The following is an 18777-nucleotide window of genomic DNA, read 5'->3' as shown; positions in this document are numbered from 1 at the left end:
CTCTCTTTACTCTCCCTCTTCTCCCTCCCTCCCCCTGGCCCCCTCTCTCTCTCTTACTCTCCCTCTTCTCCCTCCCTCCCCCTGGCCCCCCTCTCTCTCTCTTTACTCTCCCTCTTCTCCCTCCCTCCCCCTGGCCCCCCTCTTTCTCTCTTTACTCTCCCTCTTCTCCCTCCCTCCCCCTGGCCCCCCTCTCTCTCTTTACTCTCCCTCTTCTCCCTCCCTCCCCCTGGCCCCTCTCTCTTTACTCTCCCTCTTCTCCCCTCCCCCCCCTGGCCCCCTCTCTCTCTCTTTACTCTCCCTCTTCTCCCTCCCTCCCCCTGGCCCCCTCTCTCTCTCTTTACTCTCCCTCTTCTCCCTCCCTCCCCCTGGCCTCTCTCTCTCTTTACTCTCCCTCTTCTCCCTCCCTCCCCCTGGCCCCTCTCTCTCTCTCTTTCTTTTCACCCTGAGGAGTGAAGGAGCGAAGCTGTAAAAGCCTCATTAATAAGCCCTATTGTCCAGACCAGCAGCCGGAGCCGTCGGCAGCTGCTGCTTTGTGGCCACATCTTGTTTCCTACTTAGAGCGAAAAAACCACTGAATAGTCCAGATAGTGAATAGTCAAGGATAGGGTTAATGTATCCCCCTCCTCCTGTCTGTCCCTCTCTGCTCTGTGTTAACACAGGAGGTGGGGGGGGGGGGGCTGCTGCTTGTTGCTATGATGGGGTGAGATGAATTGAGGGGGGTGAAGGAAAGAGGCGAGGGGTTTTAAGGAAGGGTGGGGTGAGGGAAAGGGGTGAGGGGGGTGAAGGAAAGGGGTGAGGGGGTTAGGAAAGGGGTGAGGGGGTTAGGGAAAGGGGTTAGGCTGTTGTGTTTTCCCATAATGCCGCTGCGTGCTGAACAACAGCAGGAACCAACTGAAGGCAGAATGAAAGGACAGATGGAGCAGTCCAATCCTTAATTATCATCCTCCTATTTCTCTCCCTCTCTCCTCGTTTCCCCCTCTCTCCTCTCCTACTCTCTCCTATCCCTCAATCTCTTTCTTTTCACCTCTAAACCTCTCCCTCTCTCCCCCGTTTCCACCCTGCCAGCGGAAGAATGAAATCCTATAAAAACGTTTATTTTGCACCTCCTGCCGTGAGAGGGAGAGAGAAGGAGGCAGGGAGGGCTGGGAGGGAGAGAGAGAATGTGGGAGGGAGGGCTGGGAGGCAGGGAGAGAGAGAGGGAGAGAGAGAGAGAGAGAGAGAGAGAGAGAGAGAGAGAGAAGGTGGGAGGGTGGGAGGGAGAGAGGGAGAGAATGTGGGAGGGAGGGCTGGGAGGCAGGGAGAGAGGGAGGGAGAGAGGGTAGGTGGGAGGGCGGGAGGGAGAGAGAGAGAGAGAATGTGGGAGGGAGGGCTGGGAGGCAGGGAGATAGGGAGGGAGGGAGAGAGAGTAGGTGGGAGTGCGGGAGGGACGGAGAGAGAGCGAGAGAGAGAGAGAATGTGGGAGGGAGGGCTGGTGTAGCAGGTAGAGAGAGAGAGAAGGTGGGAGGGAGGGAGGGAGGGAGAGAGAGAGAGAGAGAGAATGTGGGAGGGAGGGCGGTGACAAAATCATATTTGTTGTGCTGTGTGGTGTAATGTGGAGATAAATCAGCCGTGAGGAGGTACTGCAGGGATGTAACACAGAGGCTTGTTGACATAACTCAGTCAAAACACTGGTAGGACAATGTGTTTCTCAGTAAAAACACTAAACGTTGGAGAACACATGACTTCCTGAAAACACAGAACAACAACAGTACTCAGACTTGTGTTGTGAGGGAGCAGAGCCGTCGGTGAATCCCATCTGCCTGTGCCATGGCGGTTGATTCAATTGGCTGATGGTTGAAGTGGGCAGAACTCTGTGGTTCCAGGTTGTCTCACCTCCGGACCAAACTGTAGGATCGGCAATGACGGGTCTAACCTTAGAAGAACCAAAGAGACACACATTTTAGTGTTCAGTATCAGAGCAGGAGAGGAAATTTAACACGTGAATTGAACCTGATCTAACATATTACAGGGGGGAGAGGGGGAGAGAAAAAGGGAGGGAGGGAGTAGAGAAGTGGGGTGAGTTGAGGGAGAGACTGTATTGATCTATACTTTCCATGTACACACAGATTTCTCTCCTCTGTGCGTGAGCATTCACCCCTATCTATGAGACTGTGTGAGCATTCACCCCAATCTATGAGACTGTGTGAGCATTCACCCCATCTATGAGTCTGTGTGAGCATTCACCCCTATCTATGAGACTGTGTGAGCATTCACCCCTATCTATGAGACTGTGTGAGCATTCACCCCCATCTATGAGACTGTGAGCATTCACCTCTATCTATGAGACTGTGAACATTCACCCCAATCTATGAGACTGTGTGAACATTCACCCCATCTATGAGACTGCGTGCGCATTCACCCCTATCTATGAGACTGTGTGAGCATTCACCCCTATCTATGAGACTGTGTGAGCATTCACCCCTATCTATGAGACTGTGAGCATTCACCTCTATCTATGAGACTGTGAGCATTCACCCCTATCTATGAGACTGTGAGAGCATTCACCCCTATCTATGAGACTGTGTGAGCATTCACCCCTATCTATGAGACTGTGAACATTCACCCCTATCTATGAGACTGTGTGAGCATTCACCCCTATCTATGAGACTGTGAGCATTCACCCCTATCTATGAGACTGTGTGAGCATTCACCCCTATCTATGAGACTGTGAACATTCACCCCTATCTATGAGACTGTGAACATTCACCCCTATCTATGAGACTGTGAGCATTCACCTCTATCTATGAGACTGTGAGCATTCACCTCTATCTATGAGACTGTGAGCATTCACCTCTATCTATGAGACTGTGAGCATTCACCTCTATCTATGAGACTGTGAACATTCACCCCTATCTATGAGACTGTGAGCATTCACCTCTATCTATGAGACTGTGAGCATTCACCTCTATCTATGAGACTGTGAGCATTCACCCCTATCTATGAGACTGTGAGCATTCACCTCTATCTATGAGACTGTGAGCATTCACCCCTATCTATGAGACTGTGAACATTCACCCCTATCTATGAGACTGTGAGCATTCACCTCTATCTATGAGACTGTGAGCATTCACCCCTATCTATGAGACTGTGAGCATTCACCTCTATCTATGAGACTGTGAGCATTCACCTCTATCTATGAGACTGTGAGCATTCACCCCTATCTATGAGACTGTGTGAGCATTCACCCCTATCTATGAGACTGTGAACATTCACCCCTATCTATGAGACTGTGTGAGCATTCACCCCTATCTATGAGACTGTGAACATTCATATTTCTAGTCTCCCTCATTACTCGTTAGTCTCACGTCGGTACGAGGAAAAGTTGATTAAATGTGAAGTAGATATTTCACTTCCAGAAGATACGATTCTGTAAATGTTTTTTCATCTAATTCGAGTGGGAATTCAAGTTGTGAAAACACTCATACACTGAGTGGAGAAGGGAGGGTGAGGTGGGGGGGAGAGGAGAGGAGAGAGGTAGTGTGGAGGAAGGGGAGACACTGAGTGGAGAAGGGAGGGTGAGGTGGGGGGGAGAGGAGAGGAGAGAGGTAGTGTGGAGGAAGGGGAGACACTGAGTGGAGAAGGGAGGGTGAGGTGGGGGGGGAGAGGAGAGGAGAGAGGTAGTGTGGAGGAAGGGGAGACACTGAGTGGAGAAGGGAGGGTGAGGTGGGGGGGGAGAGGAGAGGAGAGAGGTAGTGTGGAGGAAGGGGAGACACTGAGTGGAGAAGGGAGGGTGAGGTGGGGGGGAGAGGAGAGGAGAGAGGTAGTGTGGAGGAAGGGGAGACACTGAGTGGAGAAGGGAGGGTGAGGTGGGGGGGAGAGGAGAGGAGAGAGGTAGTGTGGAGGAAGGGGAGACACTGAGTGGAGAAGGGAGGGTGAGGTGGGGGGAGAGGAGAGGAGAGAGGTAGTGTGGAGGAAGGGGAGACACTGAGTGGAGAAGGGAGGGTGAGGTGGGGGGGAGAGGAGAGGAGAGGAGAGAGGTAGTGTGGAGGAAGGGGAGACACTGAGTGGAGAAGGGAGGGTGAGGTGGGGGGAGAGGAGAGGAGAGAGGTAGTGTGGAGGAAGGGGAGACACTGAGTGGAGAAGGGAGGGTGAGGTGGGGGGGAGAGGAGAGGAGAGAGGTAGTGTGGAGGAAGGGGAGACACTGAGTGGAGAAGGGAGGGTGAGGTGGGGGAGGAGGAGAGGAGAGAGGTAGTGTGGAGGAAGGGGAGACAGTGAGTGGAGAAGGGAGGGTGAGGTGGGGGGAGAGGAGAGAGGTAGTGTGGTGGAAGGGGAGGCAGTGTGAGTGGAGAAGGGAGGGTGAGGTAGTGTGGAGGAAGGGGAGACAGTGAGTGGAGAAGGGAGGGTGAGGTGGGGGGAGAGGAGAGAGGTAGTGTGGAGGAGGGAGGCAGTATGGAGGAAGGGGAGGCAGTGTGGTGGAGAAGGGAGGGTGAGGTAGTGTGGAGGAAGGGGAGGCAGTGTAGTGGAGAAGGGAGGGTGAGGTGGGGAGATGGAGGGAGGGGAGGTAGTGTGGAGGAAGGGGAGGTAGTGTAGTGGAGAAGGGAGGGTGAGGTAGTGTGGAGGAAGGGGAGGCAGTGTAGTGGAGAAGGGAGGGTGAGGTAGGTGAGAGGGCAGAGACTGAGTGGAGAGGGAGGGGGAGGTAGTGTGGAGGAAGGGGAGGCAGTGTAGTGGAGATGGGAGGGTGAGGTAGTGTGGAGGAAGGGCAGACACTGAGTGGAGAAGGGAGGGTGAGGTAGTGTGAAGGGCAGACACTGAGTGGAGAAGGGAGGGTGAGGTGGTGTGGAGGAAGGGGAGACACTGAGTGGAGAAGGGAGGGTGAGGTGGGGGGAGAGAGGAGAGAGGTAGTTTGGAGGAAGGGGAGGCAGTGTAGTGGAGAAGGTGGGTGAGGTGGGGGGAGAGGAGAGAGGTAGTGTGGAGGAAGGGGAGGTAGTGTAGTGGAGAAGGGAGGGTGAGGTAGTGTAGAGGAAGGGGAGGCAGTGTAGTGGAGAAGGGAGGGTGAGGTGGGGGGAGAGGAGAGGAGGTAGTGTAGTGGAGAAGGGAGGGTGAGGTAGTGTGAAGAGGAGAGAGGTAGTGTGGAGGAAGGGCAGACACTGAGTGGAGAAGGGAGGGTGAGGTGGGGGAGAGGAGGGAGGTAGTGGAGTGGAGAAGGGAGGGTGAGGTAGTGTGGAGAGGAGAGAGGTAGTGTGGAGGAAGGGCAGACACTGAGTGGAGAAGGCGTTGGATTAAGGGATTACTGATTGAAGTGGTTTCATGTCAAAGCCAGTTGACAGTTGGCTTCTGCTTTAGTTTATACCTTTGTGCCATTTTAATAGCTAGATTCCATAATGAGGTGGATTCCCCTCCAGTAAAATATTAACGCTGTTTATGATTAACCCTTTACGCCCACAGACCTGTCATCCCGTATACAGGTTGAAAATGTCAGATTTTATCATTGATCAGTCTCTACTCCTCACAGCTCTGTGTGGGTTATGACTGACAGCCGATCAGAGCTCAGTCTCTACTCCTCACAGCTCTGTGTGGGTTATGACTGACAGCCAGTCAGAGCTCAGTCTCTACTCCTCACAGCTCTGTGTGGGTTATGACTGACAGCCAGTCAGAGCTCAGTCTCTACTCCTCACAGCTCTGTGTGGGTTAAGACTGACAGCCAGTCAGAGCTCAGTCTCTACTCCTCACAGCTCTGTGTGGGTTATGACTGACAGCCAGTCAGAGCTCAGTCTCTACTCCTCACAGCTCTGTGTGGGTTATGACTGACAGCCAGTCAGAGCTCAGTCTCTACTCCTCACAGCTCTGTGTGGGTTATGACTGACAGCCAGTCAGAGCTCAGTCTCTACTCCTCACAGCTCTGTGTGGGTTATGACTGACAGCAGGTCAGAGCTCAGTCTCTACTCCTCACAGCTCTGTGTGGGTTATGACTGACAGCCAGTCAGAGCTCAGTCTCTACTCCTCACAGCTCTGTGTGGGTTATGACTGACAGCCGTTCTGAACTTGAGCACCTCAAGCGACAGGAAGTTGTCCCCATCCCTCCTGCTGATTGGACAACTTTTACACATGTTGTTGTTGTGTGAATGAGGGAAGTGCTGTAAATCCTGAGGAGTCGACGTGTTCTGAAAGACGTTGAGGATTATAATAAATACCACTTTGATGTCATACAAGCAAACCACACACCCTTCCAAATGTGTCCTTCACATTTCCATATAATAAAACTCATGTCATTTACAGTATCAACGTTTTATGAACGCTCTGCTTGATCCACAGTTACAGGGATGACATGTGATCCCCTGGGTTGTCCTGTATGGAATAAGTCTGTTTGTTTTTTATTGTGAAGATAATTTAGCTGCGGAACAAAGACTTGAATGCGCTCATGACTCCATTCTATGGCAGCCCAACTGTTCCAATCCGCCGCATGTCATGGAAAGGGTTAAACACGGCCTGCGTGAAATCCTGAATACCTTGGACTACAGACACTGATCTAGCTGTGTGCGTTTTTAGATTGCGTAAAAACAACAACAGTGGTTGTGTAATGGTGGGGGGGGCTGTGTTCCAAATAAACATTTATAAAACTATAAATGTGCTTTCCTCAGTTGCTCAATGGCAAAGCTAGGACTGCTAAAAAACAGACACATTATAGTAGAATGTTATTTATTTGAGTCATAAAAGTCTTTTGACATTACTAAGGAGCTGAGTACAGTCTGGAGAGGTGTGTACTGTAGACACCAGTTAGTCCTCTCCCTCAAACCCACAGTCTGGAGAGGTGTGTACTGTAGACACCAGTTAGTCCTCTCCCTCAAACCAACAGTCTGGAGAGGTGTGTAGTGTAGACACCAGTTAGTCCTCTCCCTCAAACCCACAGTCTGGAGAGGTGTGTAGTGTAGACACCAGTTAGTCCTCTCCCTCAAACCCACAGTCTGGAGAGGTGTGTACTGTAGACACCAGTTAGTCCTCTCCCTCAAACCCACAGTCTGGAGAGGTGTGTACTGTAGACACCAGTTAGTCCTCTCCCTCAAACCCACAGTCTGGAGAGGTGTGTAGTGTAGACACCAGTTAGTCCTCTCCCTCAAACCCACAGTCTGGAGAGGTGTGTACTGTAGACACCAGTTAGTCCTCTCCCTCAAACCCACAGTCTGGAGAGGTGTGTACTGTAGACACCAGTTAGTCCTCTCCCTCAAACCCACAGTCTGGAGAGATGTGTACTGTAGACACCAGTTAGTCCTCTCCCTCAAACCCACAGTCTGGAGAGGTGTGTACTGTAGACACCAGTTAGTCCTCTCCCTCAAACCCACAGTCTGGAGAGGTGTGTAGTGTAGACACCAGTTAGTCCGCTCCCTCAAACCCACAGTCTGGAGAGGTGTGTAGTGTAGACACCAGTTAGTCCTCTCCCTCAAACCCACAGTCTGGAGAGGTGTGTAGTGTAGACACCAGTTAGTCCTCTCCCTCAAACCCACAGTCTGGAGAGATGTGTAGTGTAGACACCAGTTAGTCCTCTCCCTCAAACCCACAGTCTGGAGAGGTGTGTAGTGTAGACACCAGTTAGTCCTCTCCCTCAAACCCACAGTCTGGAGAGGTGTGTACTGTAGACACCAGTTAGTCCTCTCCCTCAAACCCACAGTCTGGAGAGGTGTGTAGTGTAGACACCAGTTAGTCCTCTCCCTCAAACCCACAGTCTGGAGAGGTGTGTAGTGTAGACACCAGTTAGTCCTCTCCCTCAAACCCACAGTCTGGAGAGGTGTGTAGTGTAGACACCAGTTAGTCCTCTCCCTCAAACCCACAGTCTGGAGAGGTGTGTAGTGTAGACACCAGTTAGTCCTCTCCCTCAAACCCACAGTCTGGAGAGGTGTGTAGTGTAGACACCAGTTAGTCCTCTCCCTCAAACCCACAGTCTGGAGAGGTGTGTACTGTAGACACCAGTTAGTCCTCTCCCTCAAACCCACAGTCTGGAGAGGTGTGTAGTGTAGACACCAGTTAGTCCTCTCCCCTCAAACCCACAGTCTGGAGAGGTGTGTAGTGTAGACACCAGTTAGTCCTCTCCCTCAAACCCACAGTCTGGAGAGGTGTGTAGTGTAGACACCAGTTAGTCCTCTCCCTCAAACCCACAGTCTGGAGAGGTGTGTACTGTAGACACCAGTTAGTCCTCTCCCTCAAACCCACAGTCTGGAGAGGTGTGTACTGTAGACACCAGTTAGTCCTCTCCCTCAAACCCACAGTCTGGAGAGGTGTGTAGTGTAGACACCAGTTAGTCCTCTCCATCAAACCCCTTGTCGTTGTTTTGTCTTATCTATCACCTACTCCAACATGTTCATGAATATTCGTATCATGTTACTGAATGTATCCAGAGTATTTCGTTATCAACAAATGCAGTGAAAAGTACAGTAAATGTAAAATACACATAGAATCAACAGTGTAATGTTTGGATTCAGTCTTGTGTCAGGTGAACTGTTGTGTCCTCACCTTTTGTACTGTATATTGAATGTACTGTATATTGAATGTACAGTATATTGAATGTACTGTATATTGAATGTACAGTATATTGAATGTACTGTATATTGAATGTACTGTGTATCGAATGTACTGTGTATCGAATGTACAGTATATTGAATGTACAGTATATTGAATGTACAGTATATTGAATGTACATTATATTGAATGTACTGTATATTGAATGTACTGTATATTGAATGTACTGTATATTGAATGTACAGTATATTGAATGTACTGTATATTGAATGTACTGTATATTGAATGTACAGTATATTGAATGTACTGTATATTGAATGTGCAGTGTATTGATTGTGCAGTATATTGAATGTACAGTATATTGAATGTACAGTATATTGAATGTGCAGTATATTGAATGTACATTATATTGAATGTACAGTATATTGAATGTACAGTATATTGAATGTACAGTATATTGAATGTGCTGTATATTGAATGTACAGTATATTGAATGTACAGTATATTGAATGTACTGTATATTGAATGTACTGTATATTGAATGTGCAGTATATTGATTGTACAGTATATTGAATATACTGTATATTGATTGTACAGTATATTGAATGTACTGTATATTGAATGTACTGTATATTGAATGTACTGTATATTGAATGTACTGTATATTGAATGTGCAGTATATTGATTGTACAGTATATTGAATATACTGTATATTGATTGTACAGTATATTGAATGTACTGTATATTGAATGTACTGTATATTGAATGTACTGTATATTGAATGTACTGTATATTGAATGTATATCACGAGCCTCCGTCCTGTACAGTTCTTCCTTTAATAGTTGTGGCGTACTGCAACACAGCTTGTGGGGTACCGCAGAATTGGCACGTCTATGGCACGTCATTTAAGTGTCCGCCATTGTTGCCAGAATGACTCAATTTACCACGATTTGCAACTATCTACCACAAACGGTCGCGGCATAAACTCAAAACCTTTTAAAGAGCCACTGTATGTTGACTGGATCATGGGTTCACGGTCAAGGTCATGACTCACGTTTAGATTGTAAAATGGGATCGTTTTGTGGTGTATCAGTCAGTATGTGTTCTCCAGGAACTAAACAGGATGCATACTGGTGCCTATGTAGATGTAATCCAGATTACACCACTGAGCTTTTGTAGATGTAATCCAGATTACACCACTGAGCCTATGTAGATGTAATCCAGATTACACCACTGAGCCTATGTAGATGTGATCCAGATTACACCACTGAGCCTTTGTAGATGTAATCCAGATTACACCACTGAGCCTATATAGATGTAATCCAGATTACACCACTGAGCCTATGTAGATGTAATCCAGATTACACCACTGAGCCTATGTAGATGTAATCCAGATTACACCACTGAGCATTTCTAGATGTAATCCAGATTACACCACTGAGCCTATGTAGATGTGATCCAGATTACACCACTGAGCCTTTGTAGATGTAATCCAGATTACACCACTGAGCCTATATCGATGTAATCCAGATTAGACCACTGAGCCTTTGTAGATGTAATCCAGATTACACCACTGAGCCTATGTAGATGTAATCCAGATTAGACCACTGAGCCTATGTAGATGTAATCCAGATTACACCACTGAGCCTATGTAGATGTAATCCAGATTACACCACTGAGCCTATGTAGAGTGTAATCCAGATTACACCACTGAGCCTATGTAGATGTAATCCAGATTACACCACTGAGCCTATGTAGATGTAATCCAGATTAGACCACTGAGCCTATGTAGATGTAATCCAGATTACACCACTGAGCCTATGTAGATGTAATCCAGATTACACCACTGAGCCTATGTAGATGTAATCCAGATTGCACCACTGAGCCTATGTAGATGTAATCCAGATTACACCACTGAGCCTATGTAGATGTAATCCAGATTACACCACTGAGCCTATGTAGATGTAATCCAGATTACACCACTGAGCCTATGTAGATGTAATCCAGATTACACCACTGAGCCTATGTAGATGTAATCCAGATTAGACCACTGAGCCTATGTAGATGTAATCCAGATTACACCACTGAGCCTATGTAGATGTAATCCAGATTACACCACTGAGCCTATGTAGATGTAATCCAGATTACACCACTGAGCCTATGTAGATGTAATCCAGATTACACCACTGAGCATATGTAGATGTAATCCAGATTACACCACTGAGCTATAGCTGTATATGGAGAAAGGAAACAGAGAAGAGCCTGGAGACATGGATGCTGTAATCTGAGCATGAATAAATATCTCTAGCAGCGGGACGATCGCCCGCGGTAACACAACGTTTATCATGCAGATTGGGGGGAAGTAACACCGGGAATGTTATGAAAACAAGGTGTGTGGAGAGAAACAGAGAATAAAGATATGGGACATAAATATGTTATCAGTTCTTAGCCCTTATTAGCGTCTCTGCTCTCTCTGCCTGTTCTTTAGCATGCTAATCCTTAATGTTAAATAAAGAGCCCAGTCACTAGCCACCGCTGAGCTCTGGCCCGGGCTCCAGATATCCGGGGTTATGAACCTTGAGAGAGAAGAGGGTCATCTGTAATTACTCCACCCAGCAGTAATGGAGCTGAACGTCTTTAACATGTCTCTCTGCCGAGACGCTCGCTTAGCTTACCCCTGATTTCTCTCTCTCTCTCTCTCTTATATATATATAGAGAGAGAGAGAGAGAGAGAGAGAGAGAGAGAGAGAGAGAGAGAGAGAGAGAGAGAGAGAGAGAGAGAGAGAGAGAGAGAGAGAGAGAGAGAGAGAGAGAGAGAGAGAGAGAGAGAGAGAGAGAGAGAGAGAGAGAGAGAGAGAGAGAAACCTCGTGTTCTAGGGCTGAGAGATAGTGGGGCTCGTAATGACCACCTTACCCTGCCCTGGTACATAATGAACACCTCACCCTGGGTTTACCCCGTCCTGGTACATAATGAACACCTCACCCTGGGTTTACCCTGTCCTGGTACATAATGAACACCTCACCTTGGGTTTACCCTGTCCTGGCTGCTACGCTCGACAGCTGTAGAGTCCTTAGATCAGAGTAGGTATCTTAGTTCTCTGTGTTCAGATAGGGTAAACACTGCTTTAAAGTAGATGAAACAGAATGAATCATTTACACTCAGGCTTGAAAGGCCAAATGAAATGTTAGCTGTTAGCTTTTGGTGAGGCTTTCAAAAGGCAATTAACAATTTAGCTTTATTTTTGCTAAACTGTTGAAATATTAATTTAGTTGAGTGTAGCTACGTCGTGTATCGTTTAATGTGATTTCACTTTTTACACAAACCTCCCCAATGAGTCGAATGGATGTGAGCTGACAGGTTGTTCAGAGCTGTAGTCTATACTTCATCCCCCTCTACATTAAGGCAGAGAGATAAACATGGCTTGGATGTTCCTCTACCACTCACATCCACAGTGGAACAGGAAGTTCCTCTACAACACCACTCACATCCACAGTGGAACAGGAAGTTCCTCTACAACACCACTCACATCCACAGTGGAACAGGAAGTTCCTCTACAACACCACTCACATCCACAGCGGAACAGGAAGTTCCTCTACAGCTCCTCTCCACATCCACAGTGGAACAGGGTTTCCTCTGCAACTCCACTCCCATCCACAGTGGAGCCCAGGAAGTTCCTCTACAACACCACTCCACATCCACAGTGGAACAGAGAAGTTCACCCACAACACCACTCACACATCCACAGCGGAACAGGAAGTTTCCTCTACAACACCACTAACATCCACAGTGGAACAGGAAGTTTCCTCTACAACACCACTCACATCCACAGCGGAACAGGACACACTATTTGGCTCCGCATTGCTGGGTAGTTTTACTTCTCCTGGAGCGTAGGCCAGCTTCACTACGTACTGGGTAGTTGTACTTCTCCTGGAGCGTAGGCCAGCTTCACTAAGTACTGGGTAGTTGTACTTCTCCTGGAGCGTAGGGGCCAGCTTCACTCACGTACTGGGTAGTTGTACTTCTCCTGGAGCGTAGGCCAGCTTCACTAAGTACTGGGTAGTTGTACTTCTCCTGGAGCGTAGGCCAGCTTCACTACGTACTGGGTAGTTTTACTTCTCCTGGAGCGTAGGCCAGCTTCACTACATACTGGGTAGTTGTACTTCTCCTGGAGCGTAGGCCAGCTTCACTCACGTACTGGGCAGTTTTACTTCTCCTGGAGCGTAGGCCAGCTTCACTAAGTACTGGGTAGTTGTACTTCTCCTGGAGCGTAGGCCAGCTTCACTACGTACTGGGTAGTTGTACTTCTCCTGGAGCGTAGGCCAGCTTCACTAAGTACTGGGTAGTTGTACTTCTCCTGGAGCGTAGGCCAGCTTCACTACGTACTGGGTAGTTGTACTTCTCCTGGAGCGTAGGCCAGCTTCACTACGTACTGGGTAGTTGTACTTCTCCTGGAGCGTAGGCCAGCTTCACTACGTACTGGGTAGTTGTACTTCTCCTGGAGCGTAGGCCAGCTTCACTAAGTACTGGGTAGTTGTACTTCTCCTGGAGCGTAGCCCAGCTTCACTACGTACTGGGTAGTTGTACTTCTCCTGGAGCGTAGGCCAGCTTCACTAAGTACTGGGTAGTTGTACTTTCTCCTGGGCGTAGCCCAGCTTACTACGTACTGGTAGTTGTACTTCTCCTGAGCCGTAGGCCAGCTTCACTACGTACTGGGTAGTTGTACTTCTCCTGGAGCGTAGGGCCAGCTTCACTACGTACTGGGTGGTTGTACTTCTCCTGGAGGCGTAGGCCAGCTTCACTACGTACTGGGCAGTTGTACTTCTCCTGGAGCGTAGGCCAGCTTCACTACGTACTGGTAGTTGTGTACTTCTCCTGGAGCGTAGGCCAGCTTCACTAAGTACTGGGTAGTTGTACTTCTCCTGGAGCGTAGCCCAGCTTCACTACGTACTGGGTAGTTGTACTTCTCCTGGAGCGTAGGCCAGCTTCACTACGTACTGGGTAGTTTTACTTCTCCTGGAGCGTAGGCCAGCTTCACTACGTACTGGGTAGTTGTACTTCTCCTGGAGCGTAGGCCAGCTTCACTACGTACTGGGTAGTTGTACTTCTCCTGGAGCGTAGGCCAGCTTCACTACGTACTGGGTAGTTGTACTTCTCCTGGAGCGTAGGCCAGCTTCAATAGGTTTCTGTCTTATTCAGTCCTGGGACAGTTGACAACAGCAAGGAAACCATGATCTCTGTCCAAGGCAGACAAACATTCCCCAGCCAATGGAGCTGTTCCAAAAGCCAAACCTCTTCCTGACGTCAGAGTCCTGCCACACTGTTGGCTTGGGGTTAGTAGTGTTAGTGACAGACAGACGACAGACAGACACTTGGTTCAGGGAGGTTCAGGGAGGGTTGTGTTAGTAGAGTTAGTAACAGACAGACGGCCTCCCTACCCGGTCCTGGTGGTGGCTGTTTGGTGGCCTCCCTGCTCCAGTCCTCTCCTGTCCTCCCACCCCTGTTCCTGGGCCAGCAGCCTGCCTCCCTGCCCGGTCCTGGTGGTGGCTGTTTGGTGGCCTCCCTGCACCAGCCCTCTCCTGTCCTCCCACCCCTGTTCCTGGGCCAGCAGCCTGCCTCCCTGCCCGGTCCTGGTGGTGGCTGTTTGGTGGCCTCCCTGCACCAGTCCTCTCCTGTCCTCCCACCCCTGTCACTGGGCCAACAGCCTACGTTACAGCTCCAGCCTGATGTTTTGTTTGGAGAGGGTTAGGCAAAGCACTCAGCTGTTCTCCTGGCCCTGGCTGCCTGCACCCTCTGCAGCCGCCCCCCTGTATGTTTGGGACTCTCCCTTTCCACCTCTCCCCCCCTGCTTGTTCAGGGACACACCCTCCAGTCCTCTCCACCCTGTTGCTCTAAACCCAGAGATCACACTCTTTCCCTGTCTCTTTCCACACCGGCCCTGTTTCCATCCCTCTCTGTTTCTCCGTTGGCCTCCCTTGTGAGATGTTGTGTGCGTTACAGGTTTTGTAGGAATGTATTTATGAAAAGCAGCCTCCCCATCCACCCATGAATGTATGACATCAAACCTTCCTGTAGATGGGTTCTAATGGGGCTGCTGTGGAAAGACCATCAAGGAAGCAGGTCACAGTAACACAGCATTCATCTCATTTAACCACATGCAGGTGATGGAAATGTCAGGCTGACACTCACGTCCTGTTTTCTTGCCGTGGTAAACGATTGAGTCCTCTTTTCAGTTCATACAGGTTAATTGGTTTAGTTTTTTTTACTAGTTTACCCCCATCACCTTGCTATGAGCACTCCCATTAGGAGGTAAGGTGCTTCTGTACCCCTGTTGAAGTTGTTATGATATTCAGATTGTTTGGCTGTGTTTTTTACAAGTTAACCTCCGCTTATAGGCAAGGTTCTGATATTCCCATACAGAAACTCTTTCCAAGTCCAATTGTTTGGCTTGCTTATCCTTCTCAGTGAGGCACAGGACAAGGAGGCTCCCTCATTGTTCGCCATATTCAAAACCGCTTGCTGAAGCCATCTGCCAAAAATAACATTACTGAATCCAAGGTTATGAAATCACTTTTAAAAAGTTACTATATCAAAGAGGCAGATTCCCAGTCTCAGATCTGACCTCAATGCCGGTGTGGGATTTAACATCTAGGTCAACAAGTCTCTACAGAGGTTCTCCAGTGTTCTTTACTTCAAATCCTGAGGAACAAGATTGGTATTGTAGACCCAAGGTTCTTGTTGTAGACCCAAGGTTCTTGTTGTAGACCCAAGGTTCTTGTTGTAGACCCAAGGTTCTTGTTGTAGACCCAAGGTTATTGTTGTAGACCCAAGGTTCTTGTTGTAGACCCAAGGTTCTTGTTGTAGACACAAGGTTCTTGTGGAAAGTCGTTATTGTTTAAATAAAAATGTTGCTACTTCTCTGGTGTTTTGGTTTGGGTTGACTATTATATATGTTGCTACTTCTCTGGTGTTGGTTTGGGTTGACTATTATATATGTTGCTACTTCTCTGGTGTTTTGGTTTGGGTTGACTATTATATATGTTGCTACTTCTCTGGTGTTTTGGTTGACTATTTTATATGTTGCTACTTCTCTGGTGTTTTGGTTGACTATTATATATGTTGCTACTTCTCTGGTGTTTTGGTTTGGGTTGACTATTATATATGTTGCTACTTCTCTGATGTTTTGGGTTGACTATTTATATATGTTGCTACTTCTCTGAGTTGGTTTGGGTTGACTATTATATATGTTGCTACTTCTCTGGTGTTTTGTTTGGTTGACTATTTTATATGTTGCTACTTCTCTGGTGTTTTGGTTGACTATTATATATGTTGCTACTTCTCTGGTGTTTTGGTTTGGGTTGACTATTATATATGTTGCTACTTCTCTGGTGTTTTGGTTTGGGTTGACTATTATATATGTTGCTACTTCTCTGGTGTTTTGGTTTGGGTTGACTATTTTATATGTTGCTACTTCTCTGGTGTTTTGGTTTGGGTTGACTATTTTATATGTTGCTACTTCTCTGATGTTTGGGTTGACTATTTTATATGTTGCTACTTCTCTGATGATTATTGATGTTTTGGTTTCAGCCTCTCTGTCTCAGGTTCAGTGTTCAGCCTGCGGGAAATTGACGGTGAAGGATTTCATTGATAATTAATCAGGGTTTTCTGATTTGAACAGAAGCTGGCTGCATGGGGAAAATGGAGGGGGGGAGAGAGAGAGGAATCTTGATGCAGTCTGAGGTCCTCTGAGAGTGGAACAGGGAGAAAGAGAGAGACCTCATTAGCTAGCTACTCACCTGAATACAACCTTACTGTCATGTTGTTCAGTATTCAGCTGATCTCCACCATGATATATCCCATAATCCTCCATCAGATCATTATGCAGACTTCTCAGCCCCTGGAAGGCACTGTAAGGTCAGTAGGTTAACCTCTGATCATTGGTTCTGTACTGTCGACTCTGTGTAATGATGAAGGTTTCTGGAAACCACTGCGCTCAGAACTGGTTCGTTGAGCAAAACATTAGATTCACTGAAGTGGGTTCACACTCAGACTTCCCTACTTATTTTCTCCTGTTTATTTATTACAGAGGCAACAATAGCAAAACAATGTAATCGAAGCTTTTGACCATGGTGGCTTAGTCCCCAATTAGCTGCCAGATACAGATCACAACATAAGCATCAGTTGACAGTTTGAAGCAAAGCAACAACAACGAGCATGTCTCCTTGCCCCCCAAACATTCAGATTTTCTCATTCTTCTGGTAAACATTCCTTATCAGACTCATGTCACATCTGCCTCTCGCATTGCAGGCCTTGGTGCAAGTAGTATTTGTAGTCTTTAGCTCCATATATGATTGAGCTTGCCTGGTACCTAAAATATGGCTACCCGTACGGGTACCTAAAATATGGCTACCCGTACAGGTACCTAAAATATGGCTGCCCGTACGGGTACCTAAAATATGGCTGCCCGTACGGGTACCTAAAATATGGCTGCTCATACGGGTACCTAAAATATGGCTGCTCATACGGGTACCTAAAATATGGCTGCTCATACGGGTACCTAAAATATGGCTGCCCGTACGGGTACCTAAAATATGGCTGCCCGTACGGGTACCTAAAATATGGCTGCCCGTACGGGTACCTAAAATATGGCTGCCCGTACGGGTACCTAAAATATGGCTGCCCGTACAGGTACCTAAAATATGGCTGCCCGTACAGGTACCTAAAATATGGCTGCCCGTACGGGTACCTAAAATATGGCTGCTCATACGGGTACCTAAAATATGGCTGCTCATTTGGGTCCCAAGGAAGTCACATATCAATGTTAAGGATTTAGTCTCCTCAATTATGTGTATATAATTATTACATATGGTTCATTGTGTGTCTTTGTGTGTGAGTCTGTCTGTGTGTGTGAGTCTTTCTGTGTACGTGAGTCTGTCTGTGTGAGTCTGTGTGTGTGAGTCTGTGTGTGTGAGTCTGTGTGTGTGAGTCTGTATGCGTTAGTCTGTGTGTGTGAGTCTGTGTGCGTGAGTCTGTTTGCGTGAGTCTGTTTGCGTGAGTCTGTGTCTGTGTGTGTGAGTCTGTTTGCGTGAGTCTGTGTGAGTCTGTGTGCGTGAGTCTGTGTCTGTGTGAGTCTGTTTGCGTGAGCTGTGTGTGAGTCTGTGTGCGTGAGTCTGTGTGAGTCTGTGTGCGGAGCTTGTCTGTGTGCTCGTCGAGTCTGTGTGCGTGGAGTCTCTGTGTGTGTGAGTCTGTGTGTTGGAGTCTGTGTGCGTGGAGGTCTGTGTGCGTGAGGTCTGTGTCGTGGAGTCTGTTTGCGTGAGTCTGTGTCTGTTTGCGTCTGTTTTGCGTGGAGTCTGTGTGAGTCTGTGTGCGTGAGTCTGTTTGCGTGAGTCTGTGTGTCTGTGTGTTTGGAAGTCTGGTGGCTGCAGTGAGTCTGTGTGCGTGAACGTCTGTGTGCGTGAGTCTGTTTAGGTACGTGAGTCTGTGTGAGCTGTGTGTGTGAGTCTGTGTTGTGTTTGGGTCTGTTTGCGTGAGTCTGTGTGAGTCTGTGTGCGTGTGAGTCTGTTTGCGTGAGTCTGTGTCTGTGTGTTTGAGTCTGTGTGCTGCGTGAGTCTGTGTGCGTGATCTGTGTGCGTGGAGTCTGTTTGCGTGAGTCTGTTGAGTCTGTGTGCGTGAAGTCTGTGTTCAAAGGTGAGTCTGCGTGAGTCTGTGTGCGTTGAGTCTGTGTGCGTGAGTCTGTGTGCTTCGTTCAGTTTGACTACCTCCCAGCTACATGGTATCTTGCTCAGTTAGTTGGAAATGATCCCTTGCAGTCAGTGTGTGGAACGAATCAGCCAACTGTGTCTCCTCTGAATCCTGAATGGGAAGTGATCTGCCATGAGATGTGTTAGTGTTCCACATCTAGGTAGGAGATGGACACCTGGTTGTTAAGCTACTTCCATTTCATCTGCAGGACTGGTCAACAAATTATTATTTTGTTGTAGGTATTTATCAAGTTAGCCTATTTACTAAGGTATTTACTAAGGTAGCCTAACTAAGACTTTACTAAGGTATTTACTAAGGTAGCCTAACTAAGACATTACTAAGGTATTTACTAAGGTAGCCTAACTAAGACTTTACTAAGGTATTTACTAAGGTAGCCTAACTAAGACTTTACTAAGGTATTTACTAAGACTAAGACATTACTAAGGTATTTACTAAGAGTACTAAGACGTTACTAAGGTATTTACTAAGACGTTACTAAGGTATTTACTGAAGACTTTACTAAGGTATTTACTAAGGTAGACAAGCGTTAC

General features: G+C 47.7%; 1 protein-coding gene across 1 annotated transcript in view; it reads left to right on the top strand.

Moving 5' to 3' along the window:
- Window positions 1-18777, top strand: part of LOC106597444 (threonylcarbamoyladenosine tRNA methylthiotransferase-like) — a 797175-nt gene that overhangs the window by 421227 nt on the left and 357171 nt on the right.

Source organism: Salmo salar, chromosome ssa02 (assembly GCF_905237065.1).
Source record: "Salmo salar chromosome ssa02, Ssal_v3.1, whole genome shotgun sequence".
NCBI classification, from domain to species: Eukaryota; Metazoa; Chordata; class Actinopteri; order Salmoniformes; family Salmonidae; genus Salmo; species Salmo salar.
The sequence above is the reverse complement of the archived record's forward strand: the minus strand, read 5'-3'. Positions and strand labels throughout refer to the sequence as shown.